A 6,651-nucleotide genomic window follows, 5' to 3' on the forward strand; every position below is an offset into this window, starting at 1 on the left:
TCAAAATCAAACCAAATGAAAATACAAAGTTTAATTATAATCAAAATCGAATTGATTAATTCGAACAGCCCGACGATCAAAAATTTTTCGAATTTTTTTATCGAGACGTCATTATCGATGATTATTAAACACGAATTACACAAATAAAATATATTATGTATATTGAAAAAAAAAAAAAAAAAAAAGAAAACAATTCAATACGAATTAGAGAAAGGCGATACATACATATTTTTCCCGAAATATTCACCATTCCATTACGCATGATTTTATCTCACTTTTTCTCTTTTTTTTTCTCTCTCTCTCTCTTTTTATCTTTGTTTTTTTTTTTTCATTTTTTTTGTTGGTACGTACGTATTTATGTATTTATATGTATATGCGTGTGTGTACGTGTGCATGTATTTATATACATCTCGTGTAAATTCGTCTCATCAATTTTTAAATCTATTATAAAAGAATTTAAATCTATATATATATATATATATATATATATACGGGGAGAATTGGTACAATGTTGATACAATTGTTTTGCATGGTTTTTTTTTTTCTTATATAACTCATTCGTTTCATTCATTTTTTGTTTTTTATACTTATATAATTCTTTCATTCTCACATTCTTTTATTCTCTTTCTCTCTCACTCTCATTCTTTCTTTCTCTCTCTCTCTCTCTCTCTCTCTTTCTCTCCGAAAATTATTTTAATCGATCACTAATTCTCACCCCTTTCGGGTGACACACCCTCATTTAATCCCACATTATTAATATTCTACATTTTGTTCGCACTAGCGCGATAGGTAACATAACATAATTAATTAAAACATCTATCATTCTCCGTTTATTTCGAATCCCATGATTGATTTTCGATCATACAAATCTGGCAAGTTTACGCATCTCGTCTTCGTGTTTAGTCCGATATTACGAAAATTCATTTTTATTTATTTATTTGTTTGTTTATTTATTTATTTAATTGTTTTTCTTTTCTGTCATTTTAGAACGGGGCTATATGACAACCAAAAACAAATTCAAAATAAACGAAATTAAAAAATATGAAATGAAAGAGTAAAACTACGATGTTTCGAGCCGCTTATTCATTTTGCTTTTCTTTGTTTGCACTTTGTTATTTATATACTCGCAATAATCGTTAATAATGATAAATATTTAACATAATGATCATTGTAATCAATAACGAATAAAAAATACTGTGTTAGAATGCTTGATAACATAATCATTCGAATAATCTTGAAATACTTGGATGGCTGATCTTTGTATCGTCGTTTATATTTATTCTTTTGTTTACTTATTATTTTCTTTTTCCTTTTTTTTTTTTACTTTTAAGAGAAGAAGATGATATAACAAATATATATACTATATATATATATATATTATATATATGTATATATTATTATATATAACATTATTACAATGAGAGGAGAAAAAAGAGAAAAGTATTTACCAAACTAATTAATTATACGATAGAAGGAGAGTGACAGTTGAAAAAAGCAATAATTAATAGCGACACTATACAATGGTAAAAATGTTCAATGTACAATATGCTTCCTTATGGTTGTTTTTTTTTCTCTCTCTCTCTTTCATTTTATGTATATGTATGTGTATCCGTACACGTGTGTGTGTGTGTGTGAATTAGTTTAAGTGTTGTAATGTTATGTAGTATAATAATAATAATAGTTATCATAGTGATAGGATCACGTTCTTGCTATTTATCCATAAACGTTGGTAGTAATAGTAGTAATAGTAATAGTAATAGTAATAGTAATAGTAATAGTAATAGTAATAGTAATAGTAGTAGTTCAGTAGCAAAATATTTCTTCGCGTTCTTTTCTTTTTTTTTTTTTTCTTATTTTTTTTCCCCCTTCATCATCTTTTTCTTCTACGTCATCATTTTCTTTATCATTTTTTCTTCATCTTCATCATTTCTTTTTTCCTACAGAAATTACATCCCTTAAGGTCGAACTTTTTTTTTTTTTTTTTTTTTTTTTTAAATACTTTAAATATAAGTATATAATAATAGCGTGGCTAATTTTAATTGATGACAATAATCGAGTCGTGGCTACGAAAAAAAAAAAAAAAGAACAACGAATAAAATGTGTCACTAAAATTTCTTATGTTTTTATTTTCTCCCCACAATTTGTTGTTGTTGTTATTTAATAAAAAGTAATAAAAAGGTTTTCAAAGTTCAAAGTTTATCTTCTTATAAACTACCTATTTATTATTTATTTTCTTCTTCAATTTGTTCTTTCGGTCTAAAAAAAAAAAACAATTAATTTTTTATTAACAAACGGCAGCCAAGGGTTATTTTACGTACAAAAGGAACCTGTAAGTTGTCTCAAAAACGTTTCACGTTATTTTTTTTTTGCTTTTTGTTGTATCTTTTTTTTCGTTTTGGTATTTCTCTTTTTTTTTTTTTTTTCTTTTAAATTATGTGCGTGCAAAATTGGACCCTCGATACTTCTCATTGATCACCGTACTAATAATATTCATTTTCTTCTCTCTCTCTCTTTTTTTTCCTCTTTCTTTCATTTCCATTTTCATTCTCATTCTTTTTCATTTTTCCTCTCTCTTTGTTTAGCACGTTATAAAAAAATAAAACGAAAAGCGGACACACGCGCAACGTGGATCAACTACTCTCGTCGTAATCGAATTCACATCAAATTTTTAGATTCAAACATAACTATTATAAAAATGTTGTCCCTCGGTAAACTTTGAATCATGTCTTTCGTTTCTCTTCTTTAATAATAATTTTTAAAATATATTATGATAATTTGTTTTTTGCAATAAAATATAAATCTCTCTCTCTCTCTCTCTCTCTCTCTCCCTCTTTCTCTCTTTCTCTCTTTCTTTCACTAATCAATTTGTTTCTCTTCCAAGACATTTTTCGTCGGTCTTCTTTTGTTTTTTAATTCTCTCAATAACTCGCATACAAATAAATCTAAAAAAGAATTTGTGGTTTTATTAAATATTTTTAATAAAATAATAATTTTTTTTAAATTCTCATTTAAAACTCTAACACGACAACGATCTTCGTCGTGTGCATTTTTTTCGCAAACAATGAAATTTTTTCTTTGTTTTTTTTTTTCATTTCGTGTTCGTGTGTTACACACACACACACGCTCACACATTATTGATATAATATTAATTTATTATATAATTTGTTTGTTTGTTTTTTTCTGTCCCTAGTTTTGTTTAAATTCTATCATAAATATATTTATATATTTATATATATCGAAATATACAAGTTTAATTTTAGCTTGATATCGCATGTAATTTTTTTTTTCTTTTTTATATATTAAAAATTCACACTTCGTCATATTTTCGCACATTCCTACAACTCTTCTTATTCATGTATACATTCATGTATTTGTGTATGTTAATATAAACAGAGTGAGATCGAAATGAACTTTCATTAAAAGAAATTTTTAAATAAACTATTTTTTTTATATTAATTTCTTTGCATAAATTGTTCAAATTAGTGTCCATTATACTCAATACACGACTCACTGACGTTCAATCACCAATTTACAGGTGTAACTGCATGTAATTGCATAAACAATAAGTTATTTATCGTAAACGAATCTCTGAGCAAATTGAATTTTATCACATCCTGTATGTACATGCATATGGTTTTTGTTCTGTTCATATCTTTTAAAAAGTATATAGTATTCTCGATACAATCATACAGCGACAATAATAACAAAATATAAAACGATCAAGATCGTATGTCGATTAGAAAAAAAAAAAAAATGAAAATAATAATAAAACTCAAAATAAAATTTAGAAAATAGAAGCAAAAAAATCTTGTTTTCCTACCGTCTTGCAACATTTTGTTTCAAAAAATCAAACAATAAAATATCCGTATATACTCGTACAATTTGGACAATGATTAATTTAAATAACAGCATAAAATTTGTTTTCTATCTCTTTCTCACTTTTTTTTCTTTTTACTTCACACATACGCTCTCACTTTTTTTTTTTATCTGTATATTATTCGTATAAAGCCCAATTTTTTTATTTCCATTCCTCGATCTAAATGATTTTCATGATTTTTTTACAATATCATATAATTTTTTCTTGACGCATTTCTCACTAATACGTTACAATAATTTGTTTCTTTTTTGTGCTTTTTTTTTTTTCAATATCATAATTTCATAAAAACAATTAATAAGAAAGCGTTTCATTTTTAACAAGAATAATGATTAAAATAAGACACTATATTACGTAATAGTGATATATCTTTTTTTCATTTTCTTGTTTCGTTTCTTAAAATCAACGCTCACTTCTTTTGTAAAATACAAAATGGGTTTTTTTTTTAACTTCGTAATTTCACCAGATAAAAACTTTAATTCGTCTTTTCTCCCTTCCATTCTTTCTTTCATTTCTTTTTCTAAAATTGACTGCACATTCGTAAAATCGTCTACGATTTACATAAATCTGCGTGTGCATGCAGAAACCTGATATGTGACATTTTTTATTTTATATATATATATCTATATATATTGGAAAAATATATTACTTTTAACGCTATATCCATTATTGCGATCTAATTCATTTTAGAATATATTTCTATTAAAACTTCCTAACGAGTTTCAATTGAATTTCTTATCAAATAAAATAAATAATCATATAAATAATAGATTCTAATAAAATATACAAATTATTTTATTGTAAATAAAATTATTTGTTAAAGTTTCAACAAATTAGTTCAGTTACTTATCAAGTTCTTGCATGCACTCGACAGAGAGATATTATTTTACAAGCGTTCAAAACACAACATAAAAATCATCGTGATGAAAATAATTTTCTTCTAAATTCCGTAAACACGATTATAATTTTTTCCGAAATAAAACAAATAAATTCTATAATTCTTTTCTATTAATCTCTTATCACATTTTCATTATTAAAACGAAAGTATTATCATTATCATGATTATAAAATAATTTTTATAACAAAACAAAACAAAACAAAACGAAAATCAAAATCTAATAAAAAATGTGTAATCTTATGAAGAATGCGTGTGTGCATTTGCCCATATAACACGAAAAAGATAAAATCTAATTCACACACACACACACACAAAACAAAATATTAAAATAATTTAATAAAAATATGTTTTTAAATTTGCAAAATTTATCGCGGTTACTTATCAAATTCTTTCGTACAACCGACAGAGAGAAATTACTTTACACGCGTTCAAATAATCTAAAAAATATCACCGCCATGAAAATCATTTCTTCTAATTTTCGCAAACACGATTGTGGTCCTTTCAAAATGAAATCAAAGATTCTATACATCTTCCTAACTCATCACTTATCTCGCTTTAAGTATTGAAACAAGCTCATCATCATTATTATCATCATCATCATTATCATCATCGTAATGATGATTATAAAAAGATTTTTATGACAAAAAAAAATAAATAAATAAAAATCATACGAATCTCGTATAATTGCATACAGTACAAACCTCCGTTATATGAGAAAATTGGGGAAAAAAGTGCTCATATGAAATAATTTTCTACATAATAAAACAACAAGAAGCGTTCATAATATTCAATGTTTTAATAAATCGAGACAAAAAGAAATAAAATAAATGGAAAGAATCAACACATAATCGAAAAGAAATAATATTTTTCCGATTTTTGTTCTTTCTTTTAACAAATTAACATATATGGATCCCAAATTTAACTGGCAGCCAAATCACATAATCTCTTCAATATAAGTCTTTTAGCGTAATTACAATAAAGTTTTATATAGCACGTATGTCATTATAAAACTGAATTATTATGATAGATTTCGTCCTGCAAAAAAAAAAGCAAATCATATTTATTATTATTGAATAAGATTGTATATTCAACCACTAAATCGTATTCACCGTCGTTTGCATTGGAATAATCAAAGATTAGAAAAATTCGATTAGATAAGAACCATTCCTCGAATTTAAAACCAAAAAAAGAAGTGAAATTACGAAACCTGAAAATGAATATTAAAAACAATTGAAAAAGCTTGTAAAAAACAAAAAATGTATATAAGTAATATTCATTAATTATTAATTATATGTTTGCGTATAACGCGTATTCATATAATGGAAGTTCTATACTGTATATGTAAAAACTTACGTGCAGATTTACATGATATGCGAGGGAATTTTGTCCATGAATGCACAATTCTCATTAAAAATGAATGTAATATGCATACAAAAATCTAACGAAGGACCGATGACTATTTTCTTCTTTTTCTTCTTCTTTCATTCGCCTCACTTGTTTTCATTTCTTTTTATTTAATCAATTTTGTTTGTTTTAATAAGATACCATTGTAAAATACGATATTATCCTGATTTACAAAAGTTTCCGATTACTATAACGTGCTCTCTCTCTCCCTCTTTCTCATTTCAATCATCGAAAATTAAATATTTTTGTTACCCCTTCCTCAGATAGATTAGCAACACGCATTTATTGCGCCGATTAAACGCGTTACGTAATCTTTCTTTTTAAACTAGCTCGAAAGTTTACGATCGTCAATCGTATTATTTTTTTTTTTCGATATTCTCGATCATTTACACTGACAATCACAAAGCTTAGGGTGTAATTAACAAACGAATCACTCTTCCTCTTTTAATTAATATTATTATTATTATTAATATTA

General features: G+C 25.5%; 1 long non-coding RNA gene across 1 annotated transcript; it reads right to left on the reverse strand.

The window, feature by feature from the left end:
• Positions 1 to 2,383: 2,383 nt before the first annotated feature.
• LOC106785017 lies at positions 2,384 to 6,639 on the reverse strand. The gene is made up of 2 exons (XR_001381478.1): positions 6,126 to 6,639; positions 2,384 to 5,979 (listed from the first exon to the last, which is right to left on the reverse strand). It is a non-coding gene; the product is annotated as an uncharacterized LOC106785017 (long non-coding RNA).
• Between the last annotated feature and the right edge of the window lie 12 nt (positions 6,640 to 6,651).

Source organism: Polistes canadensis, unplaced genomic scaffold, assembly GCF_001313835.1.
Source record: "Polistes canadensis isolate GaletaPanama2010 unplaced genomic scaffold, ASM131383v1 scaffold_43, whole genome shotgun sequence".
Lineage (NCBI taxonomy): Eukaryota > Metazoa > Arthropoda > Insecta > Hymenoptera > Vespidae > Polistes > Polistes canadensis.